The sequence below is a fragment of the Falco punctatus genome (genome assembly GCF_963210335.1).
Source record: "Falco punctatus genome assembly, chromosome: 10".
Taxonomy (NCBI): Eukaryota; Metazoa; Chordata; class Aves; order Falconiformes; family Falconidae; genus Falco; species Falco punctatus.
This window is the reverse complement of record NC_137590.1, coordinates 13,419,792-13,441,686: the sequence shown is the minus strand read 5'-3', so window position 1 is coordinate 13,441,686 and position 21,895 is coordinate 13,419,792. Positions and strand designations below refer to the sequence as shown.

Genomic DNA, 21,895 nt, shown 5'->3' with positions numbered 1-21,895 from the left:
GAGGAAAATTCAAGTGGCGAGACTAATGCTGCTCTAACAATTAACTTTCGAGTCTTTTTGATCCTGCTCACACAGACAGCGTCACAGCAAAGTCTTCAGAGCAGGATGCGATCCCTGGAAATTGCTAATGATGCTTGGAGGCACCCCACAGTTCCCCCAGCCCTGTGTGTCTGCCCAGCAGTGGATCCTCAGGGGGAACCTCCCCTTGGTGATGGGTTTGCAATGGCTTTATAGGTAGCCTGTGGCTCTACATTGGGGCACACAGTCTGGGCACCCGAAGGAAGGGTGTCAGGATGCAGTTAAGCCAGTTACACCGTCACCTGGCAAGTTGAAGCTCCTTTTCTTGGAAAAATAGGGATCAGCCAAGTGGGTTTGTGCTAACCTCCATGCCAAGAAGTAACTACTTCGTGTATTCAAGACAGGCAACTAACCATCCTGAAAAGTACAGAGCAGGCAGGACACGGTGACCCAAAATGCAGAGCTGTTAGCTGGAAGGGGATGGCTGACAAAAGCCCATGTCCCCATCACTGTGCTCAGGGAGGAGGCATTGCCCCAGCCCAGCGTGGCTGCACATCCCCGGTGGGTCATCGTCCGTCCCCGTGTCCACCACCCCACCCACCCCCCCGCCGCCCCGCAGGGGGCAAAGGGTCCCAGGGTCCCAGCACGACGCGATGCTCGGGGCCGAGTGCCTGTGGTGGAGACAGCGCAGCCTGTCCTCCTGCATCCCCACCCGCCCTGCCTCCGTGATTCATTGCCCTCCAGTCCCTCTTCCCCGCCCCCCATCTCTTGTTTGCTCCCTTGCCAAGCCAAGAAAACCTTTTTTTTTTTTTTTTTTTTTCCCTTTAGGAAATGAAAACGAATCCTCTCCAACGCACACATTTTTAATAAATTATTTGTGAGCTCACGCCTTTCATGTTGGTGGGGTCTGTCAGCGGTGTTTGCTCGCAATTGATCATCCTGCCCCATGTTGGGGGGGGGCGGGATTTGATTATGGCACAATTAAGCCTGACAGGGTTATCAGATGACCTCTGCAAAAATTGTAAAGCACTTTCCATCTTTTGCAAGATAGATAGATAAAGCTTGAGGGGCTGCTTTGGTGCAAGAGCTGAAAAATTCAGTTGGGGTGGGACTGCTGGAGAGGTCCCACCAAGTTCAAGGCGTAAGGGAAAGGGCAGAGCTCCCATCTGCATTTGGAGTGGGTGGTGTTCGTGCTGCCAGAGTGTGGCAAGGGACGGCACCCCTTTCATAACCATCCAGGATGTCTCGTGGGTTCCATGCCCTTAGCAAGGATGGAAGCAAACTGTGTTGAGCTTAAAAAAAGTGCAATGCAAAGGCTGTTTGTGCTGTGTGGCCCTAAAATGCTAAGGGATGCTGCTGGCCACAGAATGGGGGGCACTGTGGGGGCAAAATAGGGCTTAAAAAACCTAACCCACCCTCAGTGCCAGCACTGCATGTCCAAACCTCCCCTGCGCCCATAGCTTCCAGCCTGTGTGCTCCCAAGGAGGGGATGAACGCAGTGGTCCCTGGCCCTTGCTATTATTTTTGGGGTGCCCGACAGCCCTCGGTCCAGCTGGCATTGAGGTGGCAGGGCTGGGTGCTGCACACGGGGCCATGGCTGTTTACGTTGTGCTATCCATGGCTCCCCCATCAATGGCAAGTGCCACTGGCTCTCTGCAGGGAGATGCTGAGGGTTGCTCCAGAAGCACTTTGCTTACACAAAGACCCCCACTTTCAGAGCCAGGGACCACGCTTGGGGTGCCAGCTGGCCACCTCAGACAGACAGCCCCACTCACCCCAAAATCTGGGCACCTCACCGTCTGTTGGGGGGCAAAAGAGGAAAGAGGTGTGTGCTGGCTGCCAGGTCTCCTGTACCCAAAGAGAAACTCCCCATGCAGACCCCAGGGTGGTCAGTGGCACTGGCCCCAAATGCCGATATCACAGGTGACAGGGACACAGCTGGCGTGGCAACCCATACCCTGCCTGGCTGGCACACCAGGCTTTGCAGCCTTTCCTCCTTACACACCTTGTTTTCACGTGTTTCTGACCACGTTGCAGCACAGAGAGCAGCCAAACTTATTAATATCGGGTAGGAGTTTCACCTCCCACCCCAAACACACTCTCCCGAGCTTCTCCACTCCTTCGCGGAATTCGCTGTTATCCCCAGCTATTTGCTGACTCGCTCGGTTCGGCAGCTTTCATCCTCCTCATCACTCCCGAAACATTTGCTTTGACTATTTGTAGAACTGACCTAACCTTCTTCCAACTTTTTTTTTTAATTTGGAAAAAAATTATGATTTTTCTGGTACAATTTTTCCAGAAATTATCGGCAGGGCTGAAATTCTCTTTATATGAAATATTTGCATTTACTGAGAAATGGGATTCTGGAGGGTCAATGTGCTGGACTGTGAAGGATTTGCCACATTTTTCTGTCATGGCAGCCTGGCCATGGGACTCATCTGGCTACTGCTAAGGGACAGCAAGCCTCGGGCTCTTTGGCCGATCTCTACACTGCTTTCCACCAGCTCTGTTCAGACATGCATCGATTCTAGCCTTAAAAATCCCAGAAATTAAAATAGAGGAGTGGCTACACGGGATTTGTTGGTGGGTTAGGTTGCACTGAATGATACCCAACCACAGTGAAGTGACTTCTATATATTTTTTTTATTATATTGACCATTGGAATTGCTGTTACAATATCCTAATATTATTTTGAACATGCACTTTCTAGCAAATCATCCAGTTCCACTACCGTGAAGTTCACATGAGGGTTTTCACACTTGGTACCCTTCTCAGCCGTACCCTGCATCCCCATCCCAAACCATGGCTCCTGATGGGGTCATAAGCACAACCAAAGATCCTGGCAGAGGAAATGGATCATTTCCTCTTTTTTTGTTTTTTTGGAGTTTGTTTTTTCAGGTTGGACTCTTGGTCTCCTTGGAGAGGTCCAGCAAAAGGGACGGTAGGTAGGCTGCCAGCTGCGGAGGGTGGCTTGGCTGTGGCTGGGATCGGAGCCATGGTGGGCAGGAGGCAGGGAGGGGTCCAGGTGGAACATGTCTCTTCCTGGGCACGGGAAGGGAGAAGCAGCAGAGTCGCAGATGCCAAATGAATTCAGGTTTTCACTTTTGTGATTTTGCAGTAAACCCAAGTTCAGTAAATTGATTTTCGTAGTAATAAAAGCTGAACACTCATAACCCCCAAAGCGATAAACATTTTACTGCTGTTTAGAATTTATATTTTATTTCTAGTCTTTTCCTTGGATATGCCCTGAGGGGGAGCATTTTATGTGCAGCTCTAGAAATGAACTGAGTGCAAATATTTTTATTTTCTGCTAAGCATCAAAATTTTGATGCATTCTCATGAGGCCAAATGCACTTCTTAAAAGTACAGTGAGCCAGCTGAGCAACTTGGCTGTTTTTTTTCTGAAGAAAAAGCAATATCAGTAGAAAAGCTGGGCATCAGGCACTGAGCAAAACAGAGTGGACACAGTAAGTACTGATCTCTGATCTTGACTCCCTCGTTTCTTGATGTTCAGACAGAATTAATAAGGCTATTTTCCATGTTTATGCATCCCTGTAACTCCTACTCTAAAAGCTAGAGGAGAAGATATCAAAGTTCTTCAAGGAGAATCATTCATGTCCCTCTGGTTCTTGGATCAGTATTTCCCGGTGCAGAGCTTAGGGCCAGCTCTTCTACCAGTGTATGAGAGCAAGGCTTGGTGGCTTGGACTGGTGCTGGGCTGATTCCCACCCATGGAGAAGCCGGTCCACCTTCTTAATTGTAGTTAATTTCCAGGAGGGTGTGGAGTGCAGAGATGCAATGCTTACTTGGAGGCTTGGGAAGTCCCAGGATGCTGAAGCTTAAAATAACAACACAGTGATAGATGTGGAAACTATTGCAGGTGCATTTTAGAGATTTCTGAAATGTTTGAACTATAACTCTTTTCTCTTTACAAGTCCCGGGTGGCTGGATTCACAGCAAAAAAATACACCTGTTTTTTTATGCAAAGGGATAAAAGAAGCAATACATATAAATTATATTAATGCTCTCTAAAACATCCTGGAAATATTCCTTCTGTAAAATATATATGACAAGTATAGACGACATCTCATAAGGTGACCCAGATGATTCAGCACTTGGCTGCACATGAGTAATGTGACCATCCCTATCTCTATCGCAGTAATCTCTTTATGCCATGTAATGCCATCGAGGAGAGGATGTACAGTGTTTTCTACATCTACAGGTGAAGGCTGGGGGATCCAGACGCCAGGTTTTGGCAAGCCCTCTTCACTGTTGCAATGCCCTGGGAAACTTGACGTGGACAGGGAGCTGCCAGGGCAAGTGCCTCTGCTCTTTGCCCCCTCAAACATGCTCCATTTACACTCTCTTCTTATTTGCATTTAAGATTAAAGCCACTGCTTTCCTGCACCAGCACGACAAGGGCAGGATGAGACCTGGAGAAACTTCCTTCTGCTTGGCACCAGCTCCCAAATCGCCTTCTCATCAACAAATCCCTCAATGAGCCATGCTTAATGAATCAAAATGTTAATTAACACACACATAAATTCAGCAGCCTTGCCTGGATGATGGCTGGCCCCTCTGCTACTATGAATTCCTCCCCCTCGTCATCATCACATCTTTTGGCTCTCTCCTTCATTAGTTTTTATTTGATGATTTAATACCACCGTTAGCCAAAAAATCATCAGTGCTAACGTGCGTGCACAGTAGACTGCGAGTAAGCGTTGTAAAACATGAGGCAATTCATGCTGCAAAGATGTCACACAACTAAAGAAATACCTCCCTTGTTTCCACTGAGGTCTCAGTGGCACACAGACCTGAAAACCTGGGCACCAGCGGTGGATAGCACTTGACTCTTGTAGGAAGAAAAGCATGTAACAGCCAGGTAAAATGAAAGAAAAAGCAGCTTCTTTGCAATAAAACTGGGTATCCTGTCCAGAAGGAAGAGGAGCATCACCTCCCAGGGCTGGCATTTTGGATAATAATTTCTTATCGTTGCATTTGTGTTGAGGAGCAGCAAGCCCTGTACAAGCCACATTACATTTGAAGCACGAGAAGCGTAAACGTGGCTCCAGACAGTTTGTGACTGACCTTGCTGGCTTTCCCCTGCGGGTCTGCCTCTGAGAACAGCCCATCTGATCTGCCAACAGGAGGTATCGCGTTTTCCTCGCCAGCGCAGGTTTCAGGAGAGCTGTTGGTCATTTACTCTCTGGTCTAATGGTTTCCATCCATCCTACCTCAGACACCCTGGTTCAATGGTCTGAATCAAATACAGTGGTAAGAGAGGGTCTAGGAGCCCTGAATGCCAAAACACTGGGGACCTGTGGCTGAGCTCTGCAGCTGCTGGGGACAGGGGACATTTGTTGGCAGTTTGGCTGTTCAGCAGCAGGGCTGGGGTGGCCTTAGAAGGAGTTTTCCAGAAGTGGAGCCATGCCCAGCCCTTCCAGACACCTTGAATACATCTTAGGCACCTCTCTGCTCTGCAACCCCATCAAAAGAGGTCATCAATTCCTAATTAGTTAACCCTTTGTACTAGTCCTTTGCATTCTTGATATTGCGTCGTAAAAGCAGGTGTTGATGTGGTCACGTAACCTGTTGGGAAACACTCACGTCTTTGCTGTAGTGGGATCTCTGTCCAGCTGGAGCATCCCATGGGTGCTGCCACACTTGAAGAAAGGCCAGCATGCCCTAGGGATGCACCTAGCCCCTTCCCCAAAGCTGCACCGAAAGCAGGTTACCCACAGCCACAGATAGTCTTGTTTTACATGCAAAAATGATAGAGGTGGTGTTCTAACATCTTTTCTTCTCTTGAGTGGCCACTCCCAGCAAGCATGATTGACTGCCCTGGTAAAAAGCACTCCCAGCCATGGGCCAAAAGAACTTTGGGCTGAAAATAAAGCCCCAGGTTAACATGTATCCTCCAGGGTGCCTTCTCCTGCCCATCAGCATTCATTCAACACACTCCTATCAGTTTGAATTTTGGGGACCCAGCATCAATCACCATGGGGAGAAGTGTTTGTCACGGAGCCTCTGCATAAGCTCAGAGTAGCTGCTTTTCTTTGGTAATTAGGAAAGATTACGCAAATGATTAAACCCTTATTTACCATCAGTGACTTGCATCTACCAAGCCAGAGCACTGCTGTGTCAGCCCCACGTGCTGGACACTCATCCTGAGCACCAGGAGCCAGAGGAACCCTTGGGCAAGCGCAGAATTTGGCTTCAAAAGGGACTTTTGGAGAAGGTTGAGTGCTTACCACCCTGGCTCTCTAAAGCTCTTGAGATGTTGATGGTGCTGCTGCAGCCATTGCCTTTTCTGGCTTTGTCCTGGATGCGGAGCAGAAGGGAATATGTTAAGCATCTCAGGCACTGACAGCTAAATGTACACACAGCCTAGCGAGCTTGTGCACTAGATAAAGGGGAGAAAACATCTCCTTGAGAGAAAACACAGGATTTCTCCCTCTGCCGTTCTACATCTTTGTTGCCTCCTGATGTCAATCTCCCAGCCCACCGGGCAGGCAGCTCCCAGCTGCCACCTCTTGGCCACGGGGCTTTCAGAGCCACTTTCTGCAGGGTAGGGTCACCTTCCCTGCAAACCATCTCATCATCGAGGTTCCCTATAGACTGTGAGGGGTTTAGGGGGGAGCACTGATTCCCTGCAGTCTTTGCTGGGGTTGTTGGGTGCCGGTGGTGGCTCCAATAGGACAAAGTCCTGGCAACGTAGCATGGCCTTGACCACCCCTCGCCTCCCCTTTCTCTAAGCATCTTTCTGCACTATGCAGTACAAAAAAAATTGGAAATGCCTTTTCTTTGGCTTAGAGAGAGTGAAGCATTTCTGGATCTGAACCAAATATTCAAATCCTTGCTTTCTGGCATCCAAAAGAAATCCAGAGGGTTTTGTTTGGGGAGAAAGAAAATGCTAGAGATTGAAAAGGGGTCTGCACAGGTTACAGAGAAAGGTGCATGTAGGGGTTTAAAGAAGAAAGCACCTTAAGAATAATGTTAATTATTTAAGACTAAGTGCACTGAACAGTATGCCGGGAATATTTTGTCCATCAGACAAAGTTTGGATCAATTTGTGCTGCCTTTGCACCACCATCAATTTCCACTCCTGGACCATTAGTGCTACCAGGGGGATCTGCCTGTGGGTGGGGGCTGCAAGCTCTGCCGGAAAACTTCTGGCCTCATCTCCACTCTTCATAGAGGAAAAAAACCTCAGAAGCTGTGCAGCCCCTCAGAGACAAGTCCCTTTGCCTGGCTCGTACTTGCCAGCACTCACTGGTGGTGGGCGTTGGGACCCCAGCCATATTCCCCCATACTGAGCTTCAGGAAAGCTGCTGAGTGTAAGTCAAGGACGGATTGGGTGAATAGGCACAAAATCTTCCACTAATGGCCAAATCCTGCTGCCAGCCCAGACACCTGGAGGGCTGCACATGTGGTAGTGTGGGCAGACTCGCTTCCTAAAAATAGCTTTTTGGGGTCGATGCTCACAGGGCTCAGCATTTCCAAAGGTGTCGGTGTGATGCTCTGTTATGATGCGCCATGTTGGGCCGTTAAGCAGCATGCCGTCTTCCCTGATAAGCATCACGGGGACTAAACAAGCTGCAGGGAAATTAACTGGAAAACCACATTGGTCTCTCCCCAGACTCACAAACCCGTGTAAACACATACCCACCGTAAGGTCACTGGCTGCCTGGAGCGACAGCAGAACAGAGCTCTCACAGAAAAGCAGAGATTTCAGGGATTTCCTCCACTCCTGCCGCAGGCAGGGCAGAGTCTCACTGGGCAAGTGTTACTGTGAGTCGTTCTCATTTGACTGCAGTACTGCGAGGGATTTAAACTCAGGATTTTGCACAGACTACTTCATTCCTGCCTTTTTTATTTTCCTCATTTCTTTAATACTCACAAAAGACAAAACTGAAATGGCATATTTGTATCGCACAGCTCTGTGGTCCTGGTCCTTTTAGCACTTTTATAATCTCTTTTAGCATTTTTATAATGCTGAAATATGGCCACTGCAGTCCATCCTTTGGGACAGGGAGATACCATGGTCCTGATCCACTAACAGCAGGAGAAAAAGGGATCAACTGCTTCTGAACCAGTGGGACCAGCATCAGCAATTAAGCAAGAATGGCCTTTAATTATTTCTCTATAACCTTACTTTTCTGTTAATTTTCAGGAGCAGGGAAAAGCTGCAGGGACAGGGTCTCTGCATTGAACCAGAGCCTGTGCAGCTGCCACTATCCTGCTGGGGTTTGCACCCACACCGGGGTCCTGCCGGAGCAGCAAAGCAGCCGGCACACAGAGGTGGGGGCAAAAGATTATTGAGAAAGGAAAGGGCTCTGCTGTATCCAGGTATGGATTAATAAGTGAACCATTCATCTGATAGGGACACAAGGGAAGTTTGCAGGTATTCAACCCCACTACGATTCAGTAATACCACTTGGCTTTATCTCTTGCCCGAGTAACACAAACATTTATGGAATTACATTTTAAGGCTTTTAAAGGTGTATTTAGAATGTGTTTTCTTTGAAGTGTTATCTTTGCAAGCTCTCATACACTGATAAAACCCGTGTTCAGGCTCATGCCTCGCAAGGAGCGCTCGAAAACTGTCAGTTCAGAGATGTTTCACTCTCTTTGGCCAGGGACACAGCGGACTCGCTTCACCCTGTGCTTCTGGCGTTTGCCACAGCCCTTTCCCAGCAGAGCCACAGTGTTTGCAGGAAAGCAGTGGTGGGAGGTCTGCCATGGTGGGACTGATGTGCTGGGTTGATTTCTGGAGATGGGTGACATCCTCGGGGTCTGAGCAGCTCTTCCAGGGCTGGGAAGCTTTAACACAATGAATCAAGAGCCCTGGGCCTTTGCAGACAGCATCGCCTGCGAGCTCTGCTTCCCTCCCTGGGAGCCTTCAGGAGAAGGGAAACAGTACGGCGAAACGAATGACTTCACTCCAGGCTGGTTCCAGTTAGCATCCCCATCCCTCCTCCCAGCCCTGCCCAGAGATGAAGACATTGTTCAACAGCTCATCACTCACCGGCAGGCTCCGAGCAGGCAGCCAACGTGCATACTCCGAGCCCCATCCCGCAGGCAGAAGACTTGACCCAAAGCTCCTTGAGATCCATGGAAAGGCTCCAGTGGATTTCTATGGGTCTTGGATCTCAGCAAATGTTGGCAAACTCTGCCGAAGCTAATGGGAACGTTGCTGGCAGCACAGGCTGACGGGTCAAGCAAAGGGAGAAAACTAATTCATCAACCAAGAGGATTTGTCTTCCCTTGAAGTTTCCAAGGAGTTTCTGAGCGGGGTACTCATTAACATACCTTCGTGGGAGGAGAGACGCCTCTCTACGTGCCATTTTAAATACCAACAGCTCCGGACTGGCAGCGGCCGTATTGCAAATCGCTCGAGGGGGTGTAAATATCTCTCCCCATCCCCTTTGCCCCTTTTCTGCTCCTCCGCAGCTCCATGCAGGCTGTCTCGCTCCTGACCTCCACTCTTGCCTGGAGCTGAAATCTCGGCGCTGGAGCCCGGCCATGCTCACTCCAGCCCCGCTCGGCCGCCCTTTTGGAGTGGCTTTCATTCATTTTCTTCCCCTCAAACATAACCCCCCCTCAGAAATCACCAGGCACGACTTGTCTGAATGTATGCTGAACCTGATAAGACTTTGGCAACCACAAGAATAAATTGCTTTAATAAAAATGAAAACCATTTTGGGATGGGGGTGGGAGGTGGGCAGGGAGAGAAGGGAAGCAAAAGCAAATGCGAAAATAATGTGCAGGCGAGGGCCCATGTGATCACCTGGCAGGAAGAGGCATTTGCAAATCAAAGCATAAATCATGGAGCTGGGAGCAGCCAGGGCAGGCACGGAGGCAAGCGGCAAAGCCCTGCACCTTCAGGTTTTATTTGCATGATCTTTTCTGCAAAAAGCACAGAGAGGGTGTTGCTTTTACCAGGCGATGGAGAGGAACTTGCTAAAATCCTTCCCAAAAGGAATTGCACAAGGACCGGGTTCCTGGGGGGGGACACCCAGCAGCACGTGGCTGCGGGGGTTTTGCTGGGGTGGGTGCGCTTGGGGCCCCCCAGGTAGATGAAGGGGAGGGGGAGGGTCTGCAGGAGTGGCACCCCTGTCCCACCCCGTGTGCCCAGCGTGCTTGCTCAGCATCTTCCCACGCCAGGGAAAGGCAGCGAGCTGGGCAAGCGGGCGCTGCGAAGACCGCAGCTGGAGAGCCATGATTTGGACGCAGCCCTTGGCGCGGGTCGGGGGAGAGCTGGCCCAAACAAACCACATTCCCAAAGGAGCTTTCGCACTTGGAGAAGGAAATTTCGCAGAGATCCTTGCAAGTGCATCAGACAACATCATCTTTTATTTGTGCTCAGGAGAAAGGGACATAAATCATGGGCTCATGCCGCTCGAGCTGTGACATTGCACAGCAGCCTCCGCCACTCTGCCAGTGTTACACCCCGCAAACAGCCGATCAGCAGGGAGGCCCCAGGGCAAGTCTTACATCTCCAAAGGTTTTGGCCCCAGGAGGAGAACATAATGCCACTAACACCAACTTAGCAATTTGTAAGTACAGTGCTCATTTCAGTCCTTTTACTCACTTTCTGGCTTTTCAAGCTATGGGAAACGTCTTCTAGGGGCTTTTTCTTGCCTAAGAGTTGGTCAGCCACTGTTGTAAACTGAAGAATTAGGTTTTCTATGTTTTTTTCTAAAGAAAATCATTAGACACCAGGAGACCGGTGAGAAACCAGTGATGGGTTAGCAGCACTGCATGCTCCACAGCTGGTTTGACTTCCACTCTTTCCACTTCAGCTGGACTCCAGCAAATCATCTGTTCCTGCTTCTTATTGTGGTGTGACCACTTTGCTGCTGATTTTCCATCACAGGGAAGAGGAGATGGAAACAGAATGAGAAAAAACCCGACTTTGGCACTTTCAGGGTTCATACATTGGGTATTCAGGTGCTACCCCGCTGGAGATAAAACATCGAGGAGAGCAATGAAGCGTCTTTCTTTCCAAGGCTCTGCACCTGAAATTACGTTCAAAATAAGCTTTCTTGTCTTTACGACTGAGATATTATTGATGAATTAATTACAGAAGGATAAATGACATAGTTGTGTGTTATGGGTAAACCATTTAAAGTGCACCAAAAAATAGAGCCGTCACCCTTCCAAGCTCTCAAGAGCAGGAGCTTTTCCAATGAAAAGCTTTGCTAACAAAGCAGTTGTGAAAAATATTTCCTGCCAGAGTTTCTTCGATTGACATTTGCATCTTCTGTATTTTGCCAAACTCTCTGTGCAATTGGAGCCATTTTCATGGGACTATAATTTACAGGAAGGGGGTTTTGTTCACTTCTTGGTGTCTGCTTGAAAAAAAAAAAAAAAAACAACACAAAAGCATCTTTGGCTCTGAAATTCACACTTAATTTTTTACTTCTTTTTGGCCAGGGGAGTAGGGAGGGGCAAGGGAAAATGGATACTGTAGGAGACAGGGCAGAGATGGAGGAGTAAGAGATAGAAAGGACTGTTAAGTGCAGAGTTTCTCAAACTATGGGTCATGACCACTTAAAGGAGAGCCAAGACATGTCAGAGGACAGCAGGGTCCTCCCCGGTTCAGCTGAGCAGAAACCAGCTGAAAACAGACCTGGCTACCCACTCCCTGCAGAAAAAAAAAGATTAATTTTGGGCAAGATCAGCATCTGGGTCCAGCTTGGATGGGAGTGCAGGCTGGAAGAGGGGCAGCCGGCCATCCTCCATCCCTGCGAGGTGGGAGCCAGCTGTGAACACTGCCTGCACGTGTTCTAGTGAGGAAGCAGTTAAAAACCCATCTAATTGCATTAATATCCTCCTTGCAGACGGAGGGAAAGGCAGAGGGGGAGGGGAGGGGAACGCCAGCATGTGCAGCCCCTTCTCATTTCCCCAGCCTGCGCAGAGCTGCTGCCAGCCGAGGGGTTGCATGACGATGGATGAGCCAAAACCAGGGCTTTTTTGTAAAGCCCAAGAAATGCTTGTTTCAGCTGGCTGATTCACTGGGAGAGAGGGGGATAACTTCTGGCACAGCCCACCTGGCGCTCAGCATCCTCAGCATGGAGCCAGGCACCATGTGCTCTGCAAACCACGCCATCCACGGAGCTGGATTACTTTTTTTATGGTATAAAATGTTCATACATTGGGCTATCAGGAAAATCTGAGCGACAGCGATAGAAACAGGTGAATTTAGGTGGGATCACGAAAACTTACAACGTGTTTCCTGACTAGACAAGTTGTGCCAAAGCCTAACATCGGCAGCTACATTTCTATCATCCTTTTTGCACTTCATTGGGAACAGCTGTCACCCAGTTTGCTGATGTCTTTGTACTCTCCTGCATGTTTGCAGCACCTTGGAAGGCAAGAGCCACGCGCCTGGGGTGTTTGCAGCCCAGATGGTGCAGGTTCAAGAAGGTGAAGGAAAACTGAGCCAGAGTGGAAAGGGCTCATCTGCTTCTCCTTCCAATCAAGGAAAAAAAAAATCCAGCTAAAGGGCAAAGCATCATCAGTGGGATGAGGTCTGGGGCACGGGTGCAGCTCATTGGCATGTGCCCAGGGCCAGAGCTGGCAGCATGGTCAAAAGAGAAGGAAAAGAGGGAGTTTTGCAGGAAATTTCCCCACTTTCTGCATGGGTCTGGACAATATATGGCCATTTTGAGAGGTAAAAGGATAAAAATTGGCTGACTCCTCAATTCTGAGCGACTCGAAGATGTGCTGCTGGTTTTGCATAGCACGTTTGCCAGTGCTGGCATCACTGGAGTGACACTGGCTGTGGGCTGGAACCGTCCCTCCTGCACAAAGGACCCTGCAGCACGACAGCCACCCTCCCACAAAGCATCAGGCACAGTTTCCAGGGCCAAGAGTGAGCTCCGCTGTCTTGAACAAGTCGCTCTGATCTCTCAAACTGGCAGCTGCTTCATCTGCAAGGGGACATAATGATATTTACCCGCTTTGGAGGGCAGAGCTGGGCAATCTGCAGGAGAGCAGGGCTGCGTAAGCACTGCGCATGTATGTGCTATCACCATTTACTTGCAGTCTCCATGGCTGCATCTCATGCAGGTGTGTTCTTTGATCCGGGAAAGACCTTACCCCAAACATCACTTCCAGAAATAGCCTTTCCCTGCCCACAGTGCTGCTGCAACAGCGTGACACTCTGAGGTCTGGGAGGCGATACCCTTCGCTGTGGTTCTAAGTGTTCAGAGGTTTCCCAAAGTTCATCCTCCGCCTTGGTGTATGTTTTGCTCCAGTTCACTGATTATGACAGGAGGTTTGCAAGCAGGTAGCTCCTGGCTTTGAAATCAGTGAGATGACTCAGAGAAGCTGAGTTACACTCTCCAGGAGCAGATGGCAGGAGGAAAACCTGTGTAAAAACAGAATTTACTCTGTGCCATCAGTACAATTGCACTGGCTGCCACGCTTCCAGCTGATCTGTTTTTATACCTTTTAGTAATGGAAATTTAAGGTAGGTAATGTCTTAAAACAAGGTTTTTCAGAGCGGATTTCTGAAATCTGTGGGTGTCCTCCAGGCTTAAAGCAGCTCCCTCTCACCTGCGCCCTGTGTCATCCAGTGCCACCCCATGCAAATCCAGGGTGAAGTGGTGCAACCACAGCACACAGAGGCAGGATGCCTTTGGGTTTTAGTGTTATTTAAATGCTTACAGCACCAGCAAATAACTGGTTAACTTGGCATCTCTTTATCCCACTATTACAGGGCATTTCCACCTTTGCAAGGCAGGAAAAGCAACTGGCAGCCTCCTTGCCCAGGTCTTCCAGGAGATCATGCATCCATCCCTTGGGTCCAGCATCCAGCGCTTCCTGGGGTCTGCTGGGACCCCCTCCAGGCCTGCGGGCCCATCGATCCTGCCCCAGGCAAGGCCAGAAGCCATGCCCTGTGCAGGCAGCGCAGGCAGTGCAGGCAGCGCAAGCAGCAGCAGGCAGCACAGGCAGTAGCAGGCAGTGCAGGCAGCAGCAGCGTTTCCGCAGCCGGTGAGCAGCCTCTGGTGGATGCTGCCTGCCATGTGTGTGCCCTGCACAGCCCGCGGGCAGCCCCTTTTAACCAGGGAAAAAAACACCAGCAGCGGCTTTAACCAGGGGAAATTTCATTATCTCCTTGCAGCTCCTGTCTGGTTGCGTTGCTACAGCTCCCTGCTGTGTTTTCTGCCGTTGCTTCTCCCCGTCTGCCGCAGAGCAGCATCCTACCAAAACAAGCCCCGTGATGCTGCTCCCATCTGCTTGTTGCTGCTGCAGGGAGCTCTGGGCATCACCCGGTGGGTTTGCTCTTATGGGGTTATGAAGGCTCAAGAGGATCAGGCTCTGAAGTGCCTTCAGGCTTGTATCGAATGGCCAGTACTGACATCAGTCAGTTAGGGCCAGAAATGGAGAAACAGACTCATCCTCGCCAACGCAAACCCCACTGAAGCCCTGAGTAAGAGGGATGTTCCACACCTCACCTGCACGCTCATCTTATCGGCAGGGACCCATGGATGGGGGTCCCTCCTGGACCAAGTTGAAAAGTCTTGCATAGTCCACAGGAAGATTTTATTCCCCTATTAGTATGGGTTGGGTTCATTCATGGCATCGACAACCGCGTTCAACCCTTTGCTTCCCAGGAAACTCGTGCCGATGGAGCAGCCGCTTCTCAGCAAGGTTTCTGTGTACAGTGCTCATATCACTTGCCTTAAATGACAGAGAGGTGTAACCAAAAAATTCCTGTTCACATGACACTCTAACGATTCCTTCAGAGAAATTGTGCTTGGTAGGGCTGCAAAAGTGCCAGAGCCCTGCTGACAAGGCAACGAGGATTGGAAGCCTAGAAAAACATTTCTTAAATCTGCACTGAGATGAAGGTTAACAAGAGCAAAACACAGGAAGTGGAAAGAAACTGTACATGGACATTTTTTGTGCTGGATGTCCAACCTGAGACCTCCAAAGACATCTGGAGCTCTGGTCCTTCATTGCACCGCCTGCCCCACTGAAGCTGCACTGGTAGGTCCTGATTTCAGCCTCATCACAGTTTATTATTTACTTACACTGTAACAGGGATAAGGACTGCGCTTCTTGCAAAAAGGCAGCTGTTGGCAAGGCAGGTGGAGGATAGAAACTGGCCTCGCTTAATGTCTAAAGGGAAGTGAGGACCAGCAGGAAAGCTTGGGGCAGATCATTGCGATGCAACTGGGAATGGTTGTGGGTACTCCTGCTGCTCACCCTGCCCTGGAGCTGGCAGACATTTCCAGCTCCTTGTGCCAACCTGGGTTTCTATTTCATTTTTTTTGGCCTCAAAATACTCATCAATAGCAATGGGGCCCACGGAATTATATTGGTATGCAGGGAGATGCACACTGTGAGGCCACAGGCTCTCAGGATGCTGGCAGGTGATGTTGGCCCTGACATGCTGCAGCTGGCACCAGGGTTATATCCTAAAATTAGGCATTGGGCTCTGCCTCCTGTTTGCCTGATTCTTTGTGTCTATAAGTGACTGCTAATGATGTAGGGATGCTTTTGTCAGGGCCCTGAGGGCAGTAACGGGCTTTCACAGCCCTGAGCAGCCTCACCTGGGGTCTCCACCCACATCCATGGCCCAGGAGCTCGTTGCAGTCCCAGTGATGCTGCAGGATGCTGGTCTCCAGCTCTGGCCTTGTCACCATGAACTCCCCTGGGCTCCTGGATGAACCTCCTTGTGATCTCCAGCTCTGCCCGGCTCCTTGCTCAGGTACTGCAGCCCAGCCCATGGGGAAGATTCCCCTGCAGTGGCCCCTTCAGAGGGAACAAATAATGTGCTTTCTTTCATGAAACAGGAATTTTTCCTATTCTATTGAAACCTGTGGAGTGAAGGATAGCCTGTATCTGTAACAGATGTTATTTTTGGTGACCAGTTTTCCCTGAAAGCCTAACTCACTCTTATCCTCTGAGTTTGGGTGGGCTCAGTACAAATCAGCTCAGAGGGTGGGTTTTCTCACCATCAAAACATTTTCCCTGTCACACAAACTGAGCTCCTTTCTCAGACCAATTAACTTGTTCTTCTCTAATGTGCTATCAAGCACTCAGGTACAAAAAGGTGGAGGGATAACTATGAAGGTTGCTTTCTCTGTTAGCAGGAGAAGACGGGGTTTTTCCCCCGACTTTGGGTCTTATTTAGAAAGACTTCAATGCTATGGGCAAAGAGCAACCAGCTTTGGGAATATCGGCTGTTTGCGTGCTGGCTCGGGTGGGTTGCGGCGGTGGATGGAGCAGGCAGCTGCCCAGCTCAGACCTCCCAGCCCTGCCTCAGGAGCACAGGGCTCCCTCTGTCATTTCTGTCATGTCATTTCCATCCAGCAAATAGGTTGAAACCTATTGAGGGTCCTTTTCTTGCACAGTAAAGGTAACAGCTGGAATTTGCAGGGTGAGAAGTGTGCTTACAAAGGGAAAAATGTGCCTGAACTTACAGAAAGAATCAATTCAGGGGAGGACCTGTATTATTTTTTCTAAAATAAGCATTCAGCTTAATGCCTAGAGTCTGCTCTGGACATCCACTCCTGGAAAATACACTCCTCCAAGTTTTTTTACAAGTCCATGGTGCTTTCCCTGCAGCACATACCTACAGTGACTATGGAGCGGTTTCTACCCCGAGTCCAGCTAGTGACCATCTTTTTCAATGGCTGATATATTTTGGCAGCAGCCTCTGACAGCTCTGGCTCTGAACTGGATTGTTTTTTCCCAGATGCAATTATCTGGTGGCCCCATCTTCCACACTGCCCACCACAGCCCTGGTGGTGCAGAGCTCCCCACCTGCCCGTGCAGCTGCAACCATATGCCTGTCTTGATCAAATACCTCTGGGTTGCATTAGTGGGTTTGTGTCCCTTTGCTTAGAAGATTTCAATATTTTTTTTCTTCCAGAAAAAGGGTTTGAAATTATTTCTTTCTTTCTAATTAAGGTGCCAATTGTAAAGAAATGGATGTCCTGTCCAGATCTTCTGGCTTTTCAGCCTGGAAGCAGAGCAACCTTTGGTGTGAGCGTGGTTCCTGTGAGCAGTCTGGGTGATCCCCATAAATACCTACAAGACAAGGTGAGGATTATTTCCAAGTGCATCACGTTCTGCTTCCCAGAAATGTCCATGCTGCCTTTTCCTGCACCAGCACCACACTTCTAGGCAGCCGCTCCTGCCTCGAGTCTCCTCACTCCCCACATGCAGCCACTACCATTAAGCTCTCTTTTTAGTGTTTCCTTTCCCAGTGCCCCTGTGGGAGATGCTGCAGATAGAGCAGTCGCTGAACCATCGGAGGCAGGCGAGGGATGATGGTGGTGTCCCACTGCTCGTGCTACATGTCCCACCACGGCTGCTTGGAGTTCTGGCTGCTGCCGGTTATCTCCCCGAGCTCCGCACCTCCCTCTCACCCTGCTGCCACTCCCAGGATATCGCAGGGCTGGTCTGAGCAAGGATCTCTCTTCTATGTGGTTGTCATTAATTCCACCACTGCAAACATCAGCCTGAGGTACCGGCCCATATCGAGCAATCAATCTGTAATTGCCATATCCCTCAGTAAAACAAAAAGCCCAAAAGGAAAGAGAAAGGGGATAAAGAGGCCAAGAGCTTCCCTCTGCCCATTGCAGATGGCTCATGGGGAGCCTCAGGTGGAAAATAACCCCCTTCAGCCTCATGCTGTGTCCCCCTTGCAGAGGAATGAGCCAGGAATTTCATGCACGTAGAGCAACCACCAAACAGTCCCTACAGGTCTGCCGAGGACCACTGCTCACCGAGCGGCTGCTTGTTTACCTGCCAACCATTTCCATGGCGTGGGCGTGCAGCCACATTCCTGGGAGCCCCGGCTGCTCCCTGCCTGCCCGACCTGTCCGTGCGCGGGTAACAAAGCTCAAAGCCACCGTTTGGCAGCAGAGCTGCAGATGGGTGATGCGATTGCTGCGGGGGAACGCTGCCAAGGATGCTCAGTGCTGTGCTGGGCTTGCTTCAGGAGCCAGCTCAGCAGCTGGGGTGTAAATCAGGATGGTGATATTGCTGTCAGCAGATGGATGTGACTTTACACTTGCTGAGGGTCTGAGCTGTTGGCTGGGGACCAAGTTCTGGGGATGCACAGCACAAGATGACTCAGAAGAGTAGCTCAGCCTCACTGCTCCAAATCCCATTCCACAGGAGGCTTTCCCTATCCACTGGCTCTGGAAATATCACAGGGAAACCACCCTCCCCAGCTTACGTGTCCTGTTAAGCAACACAGACGCGTCCCTCCCGAGCAGAGAGCCATGCTCAGAGGTGTCTGTGCCAGCACAGCAGGGCCCTGGGCCGGCCGGGCAGCTCTCAGCTGAGCAGGACGTGCTGTCTGGGTCTCAGACAAGTAAGAAACAATCTTTTATCCTTTTTTTATTGGTGCCATGCTGATAGTGAACCAATGCATCTCTTGCTTTCCCAGCCCCTGCATGCTGCCACTGTCTGCAGCGATGCAGGGAAGGCTGTCCCTGCCCAGCCTGGGCAGGGGAATCCATGCCAGCATTTTCTTGGGGGATGCTGAAGTAGCTGCACTTCAAAGGCTCAGGATGTGTCCACGTTGCCTTCAGCTCCACCAGCCCACAGTTCGGGGTGGAAGTTGCTTGTGTCAGCAGCTGGAGCCAGGAAGCAACCCAGGCTGAGCCAGGGCTGCCAGCCAGGATCGGCACTGAAACAAAGGAAAATCACTCAACAGCAAGTTTATTACTGTTAAGCAGGTATTCGTTATTAACAGCGCTGGATGCACGGGGGATAGCTCCACCTAACGTGCAGAGCTTCCTTCACTCAGGTAGCCCTTTTTTTGCAGTACATGTGTCCATATTCAACAAATTTCCCAGAGAAGATGCACATGTTCATGAGATTAGCCAATACTAATTATAGTATTTGCCCTCCCACTTGCACATGCCCAGATGTCCAGAGCAGGGGTCTTTGGTGGGCTTGAGGGTCTGCAAATCTGCCTACTCCTCTATTCAGCTGGCCAGAGTTCTCCTTTGTAGTCCCTGTGTGTGGTCTTAAATCAGGTCATTTAAGTCTCTTACTCTTTCATGGCCTGGAATTGCTGGCCTTGGGCTGGTTTTCCTTCATCATCCAGGACTACCTCTTTGTTAGAACCTGCATTCATTGCTTACAAGTATACGAAGACTAGCTGCAAACAATTAAGGTATAAAAAAATGTCAATTGTTAAGAGATCATAATTATTTACAAGATTTAGCAGCCCGTTCTCAGCACCCAAGTCACCCAGCCTTTCCCCACTGGTCCCCAATGCATCCCCAGCTGCTGCCAAGTGCCCCCAAGACAGTCCAGGACCACGGGCTTTCATCCTGCACTTGCAAGTAGCTGTTTGTGTCAATTTGGGCACGTTCCTTCCCCTCTCCTGAGCTGTTTGGGCTGGGAGCTGCTGTGTGCCCTGGGACGTGCCACTCTAGTTCAGTAGGATGCTGCTGCTGTCACATTCAATTTTTCTTCTTTCTCTTCCTCTCGGAAAGAACAAAGTTATATAAAACAAAAAAATTCCCATCTTAATGGTGGATGAATTATTTAAAAGGGTCTGTTTGCTAATGTGATTGACTTCAACGAACAGCACAGGTTGAGCTGTAATTATGGGAAAACAATCAAATCTCTATCTGGGTTCACACCATACTGGTCTTGCCACTTTTTTTGTATTATAGCAGAACCTGTTGGGCAGCTTTAGTTAAGCTGAGCCTCCTTTCTGCTGCTGGGGCAAAGAAATGCAAACCAGTAGAGCCGGTCAGACTGCAAAGAAAAATTATGGCTTATTGTCTGTGCAAGTTCACCCACACTGCTCACTCCTGTCTCCCGTGTCGCAGATGACCGTCTCTTGATCACAACTTAACTAAGCCAGAGGAGTCGAGGGAGAGAGACAGTCCCCCAATGTGAGTATTGTGCCTGCACCGATTTTTATCTCTTCCTGGGCATCTCGGGCAGTGTTACATAGCTGGGAAGGGAGCTGACGTGAGCCATGCGTGGAGAATTGCCCAAAATCAGCACAGTGGTGCGCTGGGGCGAGCTGTCACTTGGTGCTGGCAGCCAGAGCCTGGCCTGATGGGCAAAGGCTGCTGTGTTATGGGTGTATGTGTTTTTCTGTCCCCTCTTGGCGTTCAAGGAGGAAATTTGGATTTTTCTAGCAGCTGGGGAGCTGATGGCTTGTTGCAAAGCAGCAGCTCTGCCTTTGTGGGCATGCGGGGTCGTCAAGGAGCAGAGATAAGCCAGCCCGGGCTGCCCAGCCGGGACCCGGGGCTCTCCTCTCCTCTAACAAAAACTTTTCCTCTGGCATTTTCCATTTGAGCATGAAAGGTAATGAGCTATCACTGGAATCTGAAACGCAAAGAAATGGCATCCAGCTCTAGCTTAGTCGAAGTGAAATAGCCGTGCGAGGGTCAGAGCAGTTTGTGAGTGTTAGAGTTTGTGTGAGTACGGGGGAGTCTGGTCACGGCAGCACCTAGAGAGCAGGGACCAGAGGCAGCAAACACCAAAGCTTTCTCTGAGCAAACATCCAAGCTGCTCAACAGCCATGGTGCAAGCAGAGCTGGGTCCATGGCCACGTCAGGATGTGCTGTGGGAGCCTGTGGGCTGGCAGCGGTGCCACCCCAGGCAGGCAGCACTGCTCGCCTGGGCATTAGTGCCTGGCACCAGGGGGGGGGGCATCGCCCCCTCTCACCCCTGATCTGCCTCCCATGCAGCATCTCGGGCAACACTGGCCTGTGCCGAACCACTTGCATGCTCAGCAGTAAATAACTTTCAGCAGGGTTACGGGCCTGCCTTCTCGCCCCTGCTTTCCCACCCTCAATTGACCGCATCTCTGTTGCCAGGGCTAGGAAGAAATTTGCTCCCTTTTTCTCTCTGTGGAAGCTGGGTTGCAGTGATCCCTGCTAGCTGCGTGAGGTGACCCTCTGTTCGCCCGCCTTCAAACTCTCTGTCCCTATTGCGTTCCCGTGGGACACCCTGCTGGTGCCCTCCTGGGGTGTGCAGATTCGCTCCTGCAGGCAGTGCAAATATTCAGCAATGCTGGAGCTTGCCCCAGGCACGAGGTTTGATGCTACTGGGGGCTGTCATCCCTCTTCCCGACTTCAAATCTGGGTCGAAGGAAGCGATGGTGGGATTGCTGCAGGGGAGAAGCTGTGTTCACACACGCTGCCTCCCTGCACAGGGATTTTGTTGCTGTGGGTTGAACTGTCCCCGTCACCTGCTCCTTGTCCCCTCTGCTGGGACAGCCCCACTATGGGGAATGCGCTGAAAAGCACTTATAGGGGAGATGGCCACAGACACTTCCATAGCTTCAGTGGAGGACACAGGACACTGATGCTGGTATTGATTCAAAACCCAGCCTGGGCAGCACAGTGTCCCCAGCACCAATGTGTCACCAAGCATTTGGGACAAGCAGAGATGCCTCAGCCCATAAAAATGCCTGACTGTGGCTGTCCCACTTGTTGGACAGCACAATGTGGGACTGAGCTGGTAGGAGAGGATCCATCCACGATGCTGCAGCAGGGCTAAAGCCCAGGTAGAGCAGAACTGTTCTGGAGAGGATCAAAGGCAGGACAGAGCCGGCAGGGCTCTACCCAGCAAGATGGGGAAGCGTGGTCCTGTGCAAGCCTGCCGAAGAAGCAGGTATTTCCCAAATACGGCATCTCCCGCTGTGCTCTGCCCTCCATCCACGCGGGAGCAGTGAGAGGGTGCGCATGTCCCGGCTGGCCTGCAAATACGCGCTGTGTTAGGGGCTGCACTCAGGGGGGGACTAGCCCTGCTTGGCAGATGTGCCTGCAGCTGGCTGGACTGATGTACGGCTGCGGGGAAGGCAAAGCCACGCTGAATGGGTATTTCTTCCAAATTAGAAGTGCTGGGCACTTTCCCTCCCCGTAAG

The 21,895-nt window shown here is 50.4% G+C and overlaps 1 protein-coding gene across 1 annotated transcript in view; it reads left to right on the top strand.

Annotated features, from left to right (window-relative positions):
- Positions 1–2,792: 2,792 nt before the first annotated feature.
- RBBP8NL (RBBP8 N-terminal like) overlaps positions 2,793–21,895 on the top strand; it is a 42,281-nt gene continuing 23,178 nt past the window's right edge. Inside the window, exon 1 of the mRNA XM_080403667.1 lies at positions 2,793–19,907. The gene's annotated coding sequence lies outside the window, so the exon portion shown is untranslated. The remainder of the gene's footprint in view (positions 19,908–21,895) is intronic.